Genomic DNA, 16836 nt, shown 5'->3' with positions numbered 1-16836 from the left:
CATTGAATGCATGTATGTTTGTTTGAAAAACCCTTTTAGATGGAGTCGACTCCAAATACGAATGAGTCGACTCCTTCATATTTTGTATCAAACCATTCATGTTTTGTATCAATACATTCACATCAGAATCATTTCTTTTCAAACTCATTCAAAATGTATTGATACATAACCATTTTGTATTGATCCATTGACTCATTTTTCATAAAAAAAAATATAATTTTGACTTGTAATGACCTATTTAATCTAATTTTAAATGTCCTATTATGATGATACACATCTAGACATAGGCAGTAAGATCCAATACACACAAACTACTAAGTGGCCTAGTTTTGATATCGTTCAAAATATATCTAAAAGAATAGTGCACTCACAATTGTATTATTAGGATTGATGTTGAAACTAAATTACAATATGTGTGTGTGTGTGTGTGTGTATAAAACTAAGTGATTTGACTACTAAGTAACAAACCTTAACCCTAATTAACTTGGACTTGGGTCACAACTTAGATTATATCACAACACTCTCACCCAACTTGGACAGCTTGTCGCCACATATTGGACGATTTGTCACAATGCGTTTGACGACCAACGTTGAGGAAGTAATGAGAGTGTGTTTGAAAAAATAGTCATACAAAGGAGGATTAGATTAGAAAAGCAAAGGTTATATGATTTTATATTTGTACATTGCAACACACGTTTAAAAAACAGGTATGTCATTATAAATCAATACCTCAAGTCTTTTACATTTTTGAATTTATATAATTTGAAATTTCATTTCTTAATTGATACATTTTTCATTGCTTAAGACTTTCAACAAGAATCAAACATATATCCCATTAATTATTTTTTTTATAGAAATCGGATATCCTCTCGCGCAACTCCAGAGACCATTCTCTCGAATCAAGGAGGACCACAATTGACGGTAAAGTTCTCCTTCAAGAAAATTTAACATTGTTGCGTGCCAGGGTTGGATTTAAACCCATCATCTCTAATTAAGTTGAAAATGATCTTTTATCATCTCATCCAAGTGCTCTTGAATATCTATATCCCATTAATTGTTAAAGTATATATGATTTAAACTTTGCATCATGAAAAAATACTAGTATTATCTTTATTTTTAATTATAATGAAATGAAAAATATATTTTTGGACGAAGAGTCAATTTTAAACTTAGTTTAAGCAATGTAAAAGGGGAGATGTTATATTAAAATTTTTAACATGCGTTTAAGATTGTTATTAACATTTGTCTATTATAAATAGCATGATGCAGGGGAATTTGATAGAACTAGTGTGTGTTTGGATTGTTGGTGGACAAAATTGATTTTGACATAATTGAGTTTGGTAGAATTGAATTTAACAAAATTGAATTTAATATAATTGATTTATGTTTGCATACATCTATAACAATATATAAAGCGAAAACTTGATTTTGCTATAGCCTATTTTTCTACCAATTTTACCCTTAGGTAACTTACATAATAACTTCTAATAACTTCTATTGAAACTACTATTATCATCTTTCACATAACTTCGTACTATTAACTTCTTATATAACTTTCAATTAAAATTAACACTAAATAAAATAACATCGTATATATTTTCACGTGTGTTTATTAAAAATATAAAGGGAAAACTTGATTTTGGTGTAACCTATTTTTGTATCAATTTTACCCTTAGGTAACTTACATAATAACTTCTAATAACTTCTATTGAAACTACTATTATCATATTTCACATAACTTCCTACTATTAACTTCTAATTAAAATTAATATTAAATAAAATAATATCGTATATATTTTCACGTGTGTTTATTAAAATAATATATAAAGGGAAAATTTGATTTTGGTGTAACCTATTTTTCTACCAATTTTACCCTTAGGTAACTTACATAATAATTTCTATTGAAACTACTATTATCATCTTTCACATAACTTCCTACTATTAACTTCTTATATAACTTCAAAATTAACATTAAATAAAAGGATTTAACTGAAATATACTGACAGTGTAAATGGATTTTACACCGTCAGTTAATCCTAGACGTTGGATATTAAAATAAGTTTGACTTTTATTTTAAAAATCTATAAAGTAATGCAAACGGGTCAGCGTGATGAATCGACAGTGTAAATCTTTTTACACTGATAGCGTATAGTAATTAATCTCTAAATAAAATAGTATCGTATATATTTTCACGCGTGTTTATTAAAAAAGCGGACAGAGTGCCCGTCTGAACGCTAATTTATGTAAAATTGATCTGAACAATAAATTTCAGTGTAAAAATCAAGTTTAAGTTCAGAAGGTACAAATTCTAGAGTCAAGTAGAATTAATTTTGAAGGCAAAATCAATGGCTTGTTTGTTTTAGCTTTCAAAATGAACATTTTCTTTGTATTTTCAAAAATATATCGTGTAAAATCATTTTTTAAAATATTATAAGTTTTTTTATATTCATTTTTTCTAAATTAAAAGACTAAATTTGGCATCCTATAACGTAAGGAAACATTATTGAAGATCAAAACATAGTTGAAATCGTAATTCTTTCAAAAAGTTGTATTTAAAAAATGTTTTTTTTTATAAAAAGTCATTTGAAATAACTTTAAAATTAAATGATATTTTTTGAAAATTTAATATCAATACAAAGTTTCAATAAAATGATGAAATATCTAAAATAACATTTTAAGAATAACTATTCACACCAAATTTATAGTTGAAGCTTTTTTGAAAAGTTTATTTGTAATTTCTTTTACTCAAAATTATATATTAGAAAAATCATTTTAAAAAAAAGTAAAAATAAACAAGGTCCAATTCTACTTTAAAAGAATCAAACAACTTAATATTATTTTAGAATTAATTCAGCACTTCTAAAAATACTTCTGGCTCTTTCAAAAGATGAACCAAAGATATTATTAATGGGCTTAAGGTCCAACTATAATTTCTTATTTTACCTAAATGAACTTGTTTTAAAAAAATATTATAAGTAATTAAAACTAAAATAATTAATTAATTTTTTTAAAATTTTGTTGTTGTTGATGTAGCAATAACCGTGGCTTACTCAAATGGATTATATATATATATATATATATATATATATATATATATATATATATATATATATATATATATATATATATATATATATATATATATATATATATATCGAATAATAATAGTTTAATAAAAAATAACATTCTTTACTATAATAACGCATATTATTTCACTTGAGTTTAATGGATGTGTATAATGTAAAAAAAAGTTACATGATCATTTAGCAGAAAATCATTAATCTTTCAAATTGTTCAAATCATTTTAAATTAACAATTAGATATTGATCAATGCACGTCGTTCAATGGATGACGGTCACTTCATCTCCTATTTTCTCATTTCACTTTTTATTAGAATATATCAATATATCATGTGTCAAATGTGACGATATCCTAGTTAGGGGTGACAAAACAGGTTGGATCCGCCATGCCGACTCGTTTGACCTGCCACTTTTGACGGGTCGAGTCGAGATTTTCGGCTCGGTGCCTTAAGTTGGCCCGCCCTATCTAACCCATTTTAAAAATGGTGTGGGGGCGAACTTGAGCGGGTTTTGCCTGCTAACTTTTTGTTAAATTTTTTATTAATCATGAATTAAAATTGAGTAGTGTATCGAGGAGGCCAATCCACTAAATTTTTATTTATTTATTGATAGCAATTATACTTTGAATACTTACGTCTAACGTCATCATGAATTAGAAAATTTGTTTTTATGTTGTTTCGATTACATGGATGGTGGATGCAAATTGCAACCATGAAGATCAATAATTTATGATATAGAAATTAAAAAATTAAAAAATAATGAAATAGTAAATATTTTTTTATTATTGTTTAATAAAATCCTACAACTTTTTATATATTTTATTATACAATGACTCTTAAATGTGTATATTATTATTCAAAAGATTATGACATATGAAATCAAAAATCAACTAAATATAAAAGTTTGTAAACAAAGTAGTAAATCAAATTATAAATAAAATAGTAAATTATTTAAAAAATTGTAAATAAATTAGTAAATTCAACTAAAAAAAGAAAAAGTTTAACGGGCCAGTCCACTAACTCATTAATAAACGAGACAGACTTAACTTTTGAGTTCGGACATTTAAGTTGGTCCGCTCCGCCCCATTTTTGGACGAAGTTAAATGGGGCATATCAAAAGAGGGCGGATCACCCCTAATCCTAAAGAATTTAACTTGTCATCCCCCCATAATTTCAAAATTCCAAAAATATCATTACTATTATTTACCAAGCAAAATTTACTTTTCTTCAAAAAATTCCACTCTAACTAACATCCCAAAAATGAAAATTTTGGCAGACGAAATTTCTGGTACGCATTTTTTTGCATTTCTGGAAATTCTCACATTCCTATCGAACATTTTCAATTTTTTGGTGAAAAATACCAGAAATTTCAAAAAATACGATATTTTCCTGGGAATTCTTAAACTCATACTTGAAATTATCAAAATTTTCGGGGAAAAATAAAAACTTCCGCAAATTTCAAAATTTCCAAAATACAAGAACTTTTGCATATAAATTAAATTTTCGATAACAGTGCAAAAAACATGAAAAATACTTTATTTGTTTGATCCGAAGCCAGAAAGATCATCTACAGATTCGTGCACAGATTTTACACAATTCTTCACCATTGACACAATATGTTTTCTATGTAACACGTTTAACTTAAATACTTCTCCGCCTCTATATGATTTTGATAGTATACTTTTTATGTGATGTAAATGATATATATTTGAGTTCTGAGCTAAAGTATTAGCATGGACACAAAATATTGACAAATAACATGGTATTATTGTTGTGACTGTTTGTTATGATACTGCAAATGGCAAGCGAGATAGGAAAGATAAATGACTTATGGGGTGTGAGAGAGGAGGAGATTATAAAAGGAAAAATGCATCTGAGAGCAATAAACCCTCATAGGGCATTTATAGTATGAAAGTGAAATATCTTTTTAGGCTGAGATCTGCTCTGGATGGTAACAGTTGGAAGGTGATAGTTAGGTGTGGCTTGCACAATCATAAACTATTTAAGGATTTAGAAGGTCATGACAAATTAGGTCGTCTAAAAGTTAATGAAACACATTTTGTGAACGACATAACGAAGTACAATATGGCTCCACGGTACATAGGTGCTGCTTTGAAAGACAAAGATTCACAAAACCTCACAAATGTTACTTAGGTGTATAAAGTTAGAGTTACATACAATGCAAGCAAGAGATGTCCATTGACGAAAATGCAAATGTTGTTGACTCTTATTCATAGAGAAAAATACATGTGTTGGACTAGAAATAAGGAAGATTCAAATATTGTTGCGGATATCTTCTGTACACAGCCTGATTCAGTGAAATTGTTGAATATGTTTCATTTGGTGTCGATTTTTTATTGTACATACAAGACAAATATGTAATGTGCATCATGATTATAATTTGATATCTTTTCGACATGCTTTAATTTATCAGATTTTTTATTATGTGTATCATGATCATACATGTACTGGCTACCACTACTTAAGATTGTTGGTATTACATCAACAAAATTGATATTTTCGGTATGCTTTACCTATTTTGAACACGAAAGGGAGGAGAACTTCAAACGGACACTGGAGAAGCTCAAAGAGTTGTTCTCTTCCGAGAAATTGCTACCGTAGGTTGTGGTGACAGACCATGAGCTTGTGTTGATGAATGCCATGGAAGTTGTGTTTCCAAATTCAACTCATATGTTGTGTCTGTTCCATATTTCAAAAAAATATTAGCATGAAATGTAAAAGTATGTTAAATTAAAAAGTCATGAACATGTCATGGATATATGGAACAATATCATGTATGCTAATAGAGAAACTGAGTTTGTCGCACACTTGAAGCACTTTGAGACCGTTTGTGCTGATATTCCTTTGTTTGTTAAGTATGTGAGTGAAACATGGTTGACACCTTATAAAGAAAGGTTTTTGCTGCTTGAACTAACAGAGTCACTCATTCAAGGAACACAACAACGAACAGGTACACGAACGCCATTTTGATGTTATTACATTACTAAACATAATTTAACATATATTTCTAAATATGATTTTTAGGATGGAGCATGCTCATTGGAGACTAAAAAACACATTGACTACAAGCCGAAGAGATTTATGCCGAAGTTGGGATGCTGTGAACACCATGTTGAAGTTGCAGCTAGGTTCAATCAGGGTCTCGTTTCAAAAAAGTATTGTCAATATTGAGCATCGTTATAACACTCCATTCTATACCAACTTGCACTGTTTTGTTTCAAGGCAGTGTATACAACATATTAGAAAGTAACTAGAAAGGGTAAAATTTGTTGGTGCAAGCAAATATGCTTGTGATTGCTTCATTAGAACAACACATGGGTTACCCTGTGCGTGTCAACTTGTCGGTTTCCAAATACAAGGCAATCATGTTCCTTTAGAACTAATTCATGTTTTTTAGACGAAATTACACATTGAAGAGTATGATGTCGTTCATGAAGAAAATGGTGCGCAATTGGATTTAAAAGTAGAGTATGAAGAGTTGAATACATATATCAATACTTTGGATATTGTAGGCCAGAGGGTGTTGAAAAAACAGGTTCGGGAATTAATACATGCATCCATAACTTCTATGTGTCCACCGCCGGTGAAGTACAAGTCAAAGAGAGGAGTTACGAAAAGCATAAAAGGTGAAGAGAGTGATGTGCATCGTGATCCTTCGCAGTGAGTGTATGTTAAGGGTTCGCAGGAGAGTCAAACTACAAAGAGATCATGCATGAAACCAACAAGTCAATCGTCAAGTTTGTCGGGTCAAAGTCGATCTACTGCATCTTCGAGGCATCTCTACTTGTCCCAATTTCCTGTTTTCTCGCAATACATTGATGACATTATTGATATGGGTGACGATAGAAATTGTGATTTTCGAGCTATTGCAGGTTTACTAAGATGGGGCAAAGAGTCATGGTCGTTGGTTCAGACATAGTTAGATACTCAAGTTCATCGACACCCTAAATTGTTTTTCAATTTGTTCTATGACACGGTCTCTGAAGTTAGGAATTCCTTACGAGTAGAACAATTGGGTGTACAAAATTGAGATAAATGAATGATAATTTCTGATATGGGTTATCATATTGTTTGTAGATACAATGTCGTATTTGTCTACATGTCAAAGAGACTAAACATTACCTTTTCCCCTCTTACCTTAACTCCACCTATGTATACGAGCATGCATAAAATCATTGATGTTGGATTTGTTAACAACAATCATTGGATCCAAGTAAAGTTAAAACATGATTGTTCATTGCCTTCTGTCACTGACAATTGGAGACACAACTGTACTGAAGATGCAAAAACATGAGAATCAACATATGCAGGACGAATTAGGCACTAGGAAAATGAAGTTAGGAAGTCATCGTAATCTTGCATGTAACACCGATTTTGTGGAAAATGTGTATATATTCTATGTGGTGATTTTTTTTATCGAAACAATTATACAGGTTTATGTAGAAAATACCAAAAAAAAAATTGTAATTTTTTGGACTCATTGAAAATTTTAAAATTTCCAAAAAATTATGATTTTTTTACGAAAATTTCATAATTTTCGATATTTCATAATTTTATATATATATATATATATATATATTGAAAATTTTATAATTTTTAAAGAAAATACTTCACGCCCCTACCACAAATTGTAAAATTTTCGATATTCTTTTTTCAAAAAATTTAAATTTATGATACACGTATCTTTGTTGCGGTAAAAAAAACTTTAAACTTTCAAAAATTTTAATACCTATCTAAAATTTCTGATAAAAAACCTATAAATTTTTATAATTTTCAAAATTCATAAAAGATAGTATAAAATTTGCTACTCCCTCCGTTCCTTTTTAAGTGTCATTTTTTGATTTTTTACACATATCAAGAAAGCTAATCATTATAGTTACTTTTCAAACAATAATTCTTCTTTTACCTACAATACCCTTAATTATTTATTACATTCACTTTACTTTTTCTCTCTGCAATCATTATCTAGGGGTAATTTTGACAAAATTGCAATTAATACTACCTTGAATTTTGTAAGTGACAATTAAAAAGAAATAATTTTTTTACAAAAAAGTGACACTTATAAAGGAACGGAGCGAGAATTTTTTTTTAAAATATCCAAAAATTTCAAAAAAAATTCAAAAATATACCATATTTCAAAATAATTACACAAATGGCCATTTTTGGCCATTTTTTACCCTTAGGCGCCACCCTAGTTGGCGCCTACCCTTAATGGGTAGGGCAAGTCGCCACTAGGAGTGGCGCCTATGCCCATTCCATTTTTTTTTTTTTTTATAAATGTTTTTTTTTTGTTTTTTTAATTTTTTTTAATTTAAAAATTTATATTTTTTATTAGTTATATTAATTTATATTAACACATATATATAAATAAATTTTTTTACAAGATATATATATATATATATATATATATATATATATATATATATTAAGTTATATATATATATTAATTTATATATATATATATATATATATATATATATATATATATATATATATATATATATATATATATAAATTTAATTTATAAGTAATTAATATTATTTGTAAATTTTTGGAAAAAAAGTTAATTTATATACGTGTAAATAAATATTTATACACATGTAAATTAATATATATATATATATATATATATATATATATATATATATATATATATATATATATATATATATATATATATATATATATATATATATATATATAAAGATATGATAGACAATATTTTTAAAGATAAAGATAAAGATATAAAGATAATAAACAGAAAATATTTTTATTTAAATAATAGACAAGACAAATATTACAAAGATATGATTAATCACATATGATGCGGTCCCTGGTACGATCCGCACGGGGGAGGTCTAATTACTCGCCTAGACGGTTCACGTGGTGGTGGTGCTTCCCTATTACCACCCCTTGCCCTAACGCGTCCCCTTGCCGTTTGCCGTTGTGGTTGGGTCGAAGTCCCTTCAGTGCTGTAGGAAAGACGGGTCCCCTCTGCGCCCTCAAAGCTTTGTCTGGGTGGGACATGTCGCATCCTGCGAAAAAACAACCGGCGAGACTCGAAAATAAAACACACACAGAGCCGCCACTAAACGTTATTTATCCCAAGATAGGGAAAGGAAACGCTCAGAGAAACCTGGAAACAATCAAACTCAGTCAATAATCAATCAGACAAACTGTACAACAAGAAGCAGTTTAAACAAACTATGCACAACACAAGGCAAGCCAAGGCTCAAGCCTATGCTTCAACACCTACAAAAAAATGTTATGTTAGTGTACAAACATCCACAACATCAATCAAAATTGGATTTGGATCATTCTCCATGTACATTGCTTTTTTGATCCTGAAAAATCAAGCAAATATTAGCAACTAGACCACTAGGCCAAGCCTAGGGTCCAAAAGCAAGAAAAAAAGTTAAAACAGCAAGGTATTCATTAACCAACATCAAATTAACATCAAACACAAGCAAACATCATTGGTCTCATGTTTATATCATCCACCAAGCTCATGTTATGCACAAAACAATCCATATTGGTTCAAATGAAGCACCAAACATACAAACAGAATTATTGCATTCAAATCCATACCAAAACACATCCAAAAATTCTCAAATTAAATACACCTAAACAGGGGTCAATCAAGGTCTACCATGTCAAATTTGAGCTTAATTGGGCAAATGGAACCATGTCAATGAAAATCAACAAAAACAGACACAATTTCATGCTTCAATCCACACCATCAATGCATACATCCACTTCAAAAATTCATATCTCATTGAAAACAAAAAAGAAATGGATGGGACCAAAACAGGAATGTCACATTATGTGTCTACAACATGCATATCAAATTTCATGACCATACAATTCCATATGAGGATTTCCCAATCATTCTACCAACCTATGTCATATGAGCTTGCAATTTCAACCACCAGAAATGAAAAATCATGATCAAATTGAAAATGCAATGTAAAATTCCACAAAAATTCATACAATATCTCAACATGCTAACTAACCATCATGCAAAATTTCAGCCAATTCTAACATGTATAGGTCACTCAAAAAAATCCTGCAAGTTGACATAATGAGGTGTGACACAAATTGTCACACCTAAGTTCCAGAATTTGCTGCTCTCTAACCAGGTATCCAAAATTCATGAAATTTACATATAAATAATCCTCAATGAGTCAAGAACCACCACAAAAATTTTCAAGAATTTATTCTACATTATGAGCATTTCATGATCAAATTACAAACATGTATCAAAATGTGACATACATGAGAAAACCCTAGGTCAACTAAAATATTTGCCAAGCACAACTTTGACCAATAGGTCAAAAAAAAAAAACTAGAGTTAACAAGGAAGTCATAGAAAAAATTTCCACATTTTTATGATTTTTTTACTATTTTTTATGAATTATTTAATGTGTTAATGATTTGTTAGAAATTATTGAATATATTATAATTAAGTTAAGATGAATTAGAATAACAGTAGTGGCATTTTAATGTGTTGGCGCATGGCTATAGGACAATTCTGGAGGGAAACAACATTTTGAATTGCCAAGCCAAAAAACAGGATCAAACGCGTTTTACATCCAGCACTGCTTCATCTTCCTCGCGTGTTCGCAAGCTTCCATCTCAAAACCGGTTTCAATCATTTCATCACCAAATTGCACAAACTAATACTCATTGGAAAGGTCTGAATGCATAGATCACGAATATATAACTTAATCAACCTAAATCTAACCGTGTAAACCGGATCGATCGTTTAAAGTTTCGCATTCAAAACTAAAAATCGCTATATCTCATTCTACAATCAACCAAATCGAAAACCACGAATTGCAGCATGTTCAGCAATGAATGAACTACAAAAACCATATCTCAATTCAAGAAATAATGAAACTCGAATCCGCACCTTATTTCGATGACGGCAAGTAATCCGCGAGCTTCGAGCTTCAAATCATGAAAACAGATGTAGAACACGCTTCAGGAAGATGAATGCCAAGCTCAAGTTCAATTAATGTTGCTTCTAGTGTGCGAATTCTTGATTTTCCATTGGAGAGTGAACTTTGGACAGCTGCGAATTACTACTCCTCAAGCTCCAATTTCCAAAAACAGTTTGAGATGATGATGAATGGAGTTCGATGCAAAAAGAATTTCGAAAATTGGTTGAAGAATGAAGAAGTTTGATGAATTTGAAGATTTGTGTTCTTGATAAAAGTTGAGAGAATTGGAATGGTTTTGAGATCCAATCTTGGAGTGTGTGAATTCTGTTGTGATTAGCAAGAGATTATGAATATATATGGTAGCCTTAATCATGCTTAAGTGTGTAATCAACCAAATTAGCATTGTAAGTGAAAATGTCATTTTCCAAATGAAGGGTAAAATTGGAATTTCACCATGACAGCTAGCGCCACCTGTTTTGACAGCACATACACCTTCTAAATATCATATGTGAACTGTAGAAACTTGTTTCATGCTCATTGGTTGCTCCATTCTCAAATTCACCATATGTATGCATTTGGTCCATTTTTGTCATTTCCATTTTTCAAGACAAAATCCAAATTAAAAGCCTTATGCATGAAATGAAAATTCAAACACATTCTAAATGCCATTCCTGAGGTGTTGGAAAAAGTCCCATTCAAAAATTCCCAATATTTTGACATTTGGACGATTTTGCCCCTGGTCCAATTCAGCTGTCCAGTTGAAAAGTGACTTTTTGCCTTGGCCACTTTTGGGAAAATCCAATGATGCACCCTCAAAGTACATGTCAAATGGAGTTTGTGCATATAAAGAACTTGCAATTTGGACAAACCATGTGGAAGTTATGGCCTCCTGATTACGGTCTTTTCTGAAATTCAATGAGCCATATTTTGCAAACCGTACATTGGATTTTCAAGTTCTTGGACTTTTTGGAAAGGTGAGAACAAGATCTACATCTGTCATGTTGAACAATTTTTCATTTGAAGCTTCCTTGGACTTCTGTTTTTGAGGTCAAAACTTTCCATTTTTGGAAACTTCAATTACAAGTCACTTGCTATTTTTGGCAGTTTTTGTCCTGACTTGATTTTCTTCAGTTTTAAGCTTTGCAATGTCATTTAACACTTGTTCCAACATGAATGAAGTGTGTCTAACTCATCTCCACCTCCAAATCCATCAGATCATGTACAGTTGACCACAGTTGACTTTTCATCCGATAGATGAATCTGGCAATGCATAGATCAATTTAAACCCCAATCTCCAACTGAAATGGCTCAAGGGTGACACCCTAGCCTCAATAAGCACCATATAATCATAGAATGATCCTCATCTCCTTCATAAACCCCATCTCCTGATCCAGCCCTGATTGGCCCAATACAACTGATTAGGGTTGACCAGTGGTCAAAACCCTAATCTCAAGGAATCTTCTCCAATCTCCTGATGACATCCAACCATGATGATGATGATGTATCAATTCAAACAAGATGAAGACCACTATCCTTGGAAATCATGAAACCCTAATTCACAGTCCAATCCTCAGATGGCCCATGATCAGTCATTGAACCCTAGCTTGCACCTTTGAACTTCCTCATCTCCTGATTAAGACTTGGGAAGATGGCTTGCACTATGTAACCACATGTTATGCAATATGAAATGCCTAATGCCCTAAAATTAAATGCAAATATGTTAATGCTAGTCCCAAGAGAGGAGGGCAAATTTTGAGGTGTTACAGCTGCCCCTATTCAATCCACTGTGAACCTGTCGATACGAAATAGCCTCGGCTTTCGGATGATCAGGGTGAAGAGTGATTGAATACCAAGAACAGACGAACAATTTGCACTCTGATGGGATATAATTAACAGCGCCTGTCAGCATCGGCGAAGAAACAGTTTCGGAAAACGTCGACCTGGATACCAAAATAAATGGTAACACAGGGATAACCATGGTCTGATCACCACACATCCACTCGGGATTCTCATTCTTTCTTTCCTTATTGTTATATTTTTTGCTTTTCTTGAACCCCGGAACTTCTTTTCTCCTTCTTGGTCTGAAAACCACTTCGGTCTAAATACCACCTCGGTCTGAATACCGGAAAACTGGCCTGAATGCCACAAGTACATCGACCTGATCGTCGGAAACTTCTTCGGTCTGAACACCGGAAAATCGGCCTGAACGCCACTTCGGTCTGAATACCGCCTCGGTCTGAATACCGGAAAATTGGCCTGAATGCCATAAGTACATCGACCTGATCGTCGGAAACTTCTTCGATCTGAACACCGGAAAATCGGCCTGAACGCCACTTCGGTCTGAATACCGCCTCGGTCTGAATACCGGAAAACTGGCCTGAATGCCACAAGTACATCGACCTGATCGTCGGAAACTTCTTCGATCTGAGAATCGGAAATTGGCCTGAACGCCACTTCGGTCTGAATACCGCCTCGGTCTGAATACCGGAAAATTGGCCTGAATGCCATAAGTACATCGACCTGATCGTCGGAAACTTCTTCGATCTGAGAATCGGAAATTGGCCTGAACGCCACTTCGGTCTGAATACCGGAAAATTGGCCTGAATGCCATAAGTACATCGACCTGATCGTCGGAAACTTCTTCGATCTGAGAATCGGAAATTGGCCTGAACGCCACTTCGGTCTGAATACCGCCTCGGTCTGAATACCGGAAAATTGGCCTGAATGCCATAAGTACATCGACCTGATCGTCGGAAACTTCTTCGATCTGAGAATCGGAAATTGGCCTGAACGCCACTTCGGTCTGAATACCGCCTCGGTCTGAATACCGGAAAATTGGCCTGAATGCCATAAGTACATCGACCTGATCGTCGGAAACTTCTTCGATCTGAGAATCGGAAATTGGCCTGAACGCCACTTCGGTCTGAATACCGCCTCGGTCTGAATACCGGAAAATTGGCCTGAATGCCATAAGTACATCGACCTGATCGTCGGAAACTTCTTCGATCTGAGAATCGGAAATTGGCCTGAACGCCACTTCGGTCTGAATACCGCCTCGGTCTGAATACCGGAAAATTGGCCTGAATGCCATAAGTACATCGACCTGATCGTCGGAAACTTCTTCGATCTGAGAATCGGAAATTGGCCTGAACGCCACTGATCCCCAATCATTGCATTTGAACCCCGGAATCGCGCTGATCGCGTAACGTCCTCTGATTTTATTTCCATCTCTGTCCGACGGAAAAACTCATCCAGTATCGTACTACTGGGGTACAACAAATCTCAAGCGGTAACCACGGCCCGAGTAACTGATACTTGCAATACTGATGATTTTCCAACTAGTGAAACCACTCCTCAAACGGTAATCACGGCTCGAATAGCATCTTCACCCACTGGCAGAACCATATCTCAAACGGTAACCACGGCTTGAGACTAGCCTATGCTTGCAATGATGCATGATTGATTTTTCTGCGTAATGCTCCATAATTATGGAAATGCTACGCGATTTATTATTTTCCTATGCAATATGCCATGTCATTTTTTCATGATGAATGCATAAAAATAAAAACATCCCCCTCAAGGGATTCTTCTGGGGAACACGAGACTCTCTGCTGAGGAACTCGTCACCGCTCCAATTCCACCCTGCTGGGGAATAACTGCTGCTGGGAATAAGGCAACCCTTGTTGGGAAGAACCTCTTTCGCACCCAATCCACTCGAGAAACTGCTGGGGATAAGCACCCACCAACACTCTGTGGGGATACAACAGTCTTTGACTTGCTGGGGATAGCAATCCTGACTCCGCCTCGGGAAAACCCTCACAGATACCCGCTGACTTCACTGGGGAAATACTCACAGATACTCTGCTAGGGGAATAGCAACCTCCAGGCTCCACTGGGGAAACATCCATATATCACCTGCTGGGGATAACCATCCCGACCCTGCTAAGGAACCGCATACCATTCCGCTGGGGACAACCCACGCAATCCATAGGTAGAATCATCTCAGCTGGGGGATGCAAAAATTTGTCCACTACGGGAACTTGTTCAATCCACTGGTAGGATGAACACTGTTGGAGATATATTTCTTTGAAAAAGACCCGCTCCACTCGGGGAATAACAACCTTCTGACCTGGCTGCTGAGGAAACACCGTTGTAAATCTGCCTGGGTATAACCATACTGACTCGGCTGAGGAGCTAGTCCCCGGATTCTGCTTAGGGACTTAGCTGGAAAATGAGAATTCCCAGACTCATCTGGACCTTTTCTGCTCCATCATCTTGTATTCCAAATCGCCCCGCGCTCGACGAGAAACGTGCTCCTGGGATTTATACAGAAATTTCAATTTTCCGACTTTGAAGAGTCTTCTTGGTTAATTCCAAAGGTCGTCGGACGTCCCTCCGTCGTCTCTTCGTCACCCTTCTTCGTCCCGGACCGAACTCTGCGGGGAATTCCTATAGACTCTCAAATCTTCTGACTTTGAAGAGTCTTCTTGATTATCATCAAGGATCGTCGTACGCCTCAACGCCTTCGTCATCTTTCATACACTCGTCCCTGACCGGACTCTCTGGGGATTTCTCTTGCCAAAGCTTCCACATCACAACCTGCAAGTGAGTGAAAAGTATCTAACAGTACCTGCAAAACAGATCGTCAAATAAAACCGTGCCCCAGGCGTGTCAAGATTTCAACACTTGGGTCACTCAACCTTCCAAATAAGATTTCCAGCATTCAATCTTATAAACATGCATTGGAAGGAACCTGTATGTCTTAAAATGCAAAGATTCTTTATCAAAATAATCGGATGTTTTTGCAATCAAAGCGGTAATGAAAAACAAAAACAAAATTATTTGACTGAATATGCATTTTATTGATTGGAAAAGTGTGGCTCAAATGAGCAATACAAAAGGAAGCAATTCCTGAAAAGAGGTAATTGCGCACAAAAGGAAAAATCTATCCTAATGGCAATGTGAAACCCGTGATCTCATCGAGTTCCAACTCGGTTACACCCCATATGTCCTCAGACTCTCCGTGCTTTCTGCCTTCTGAATAAGACGATTCTAACTGATCCCTACCGGGTATTATCCATGATGCTTTAACCAAAGCGCAAACGATCATGCTGGACGCAGTTGTTCGTTTCAATCCCTCTTTTGCCTGGACCGCCCTTTCAGGTTTTCAGTCCACCGGGATACCCTTTTTTGCCCAAGTCGCCTCTTCAGGTTTTCGACTTGCCGGGTGTACATTTTTCATCTTATCCCTAATTTTTGCCCGAACCTTTCTCTCTGTTTTTGGTTCGCCGGGATGCCCATTTTTGCCTGGACTATTTTGTTCTTTTCGTCCAGCGGGTCAATTTATACGAAGTATTTTTTAACTGCGTCCGCATTCACAGGGGATGGAAAATCCTCACCATCCATGGTCGTTAACAACAAGGCTCCACCAGAGAAAACCTTCTTGACCACGAATGGACCCTCATAATTCGGCGTCCATTTGCCCCTTCGATCGTTTTGAGGAGGAAGGATCCTTTTCAGCACCATATCACCTACGTGATATACCCGAGGTCGCACCTTCTTGTCAAAAGCACGCTTCATCCGCTGCTGGTATAACTTCCCATGACAGATGGCTGCCAGCCTCATTTCTTCAATCAATCTCTCTGAGTGAGAAAGGCGTGTGCCCCAGCAGATGTACGTACCGACGTTCGATACCCATGCAATGCAAACGGCAACATCTCATGCCAGTCTCTGTAGGTTACCACCATTTTCTGCACAATCGCACCGTCGGTGCATTCAAACGTTATCCGGGCA

The sequence above is a fragment of the Lathyrus oleraceus genome, chromosome 2 (genome assembly GCF_024323335.1).
Source record: "Lathyrus oleraceus cultivar Zhongwan6 chromosome 2, CAAS_Psat_ZW6_1.0, whole genome shotgun sequence".
Lineage (NCBI taxonomy): Eukaryota > Viridiplantae > Streptophyta > Magnoliopsida > Fabales > Fabaceae > Lathyrus > Lathyrus oleraceus.
The sequence above is the reverse complement of the archived record's forward strand: the minus strand, read 5'-3'. Positions refer to the sequence as shown.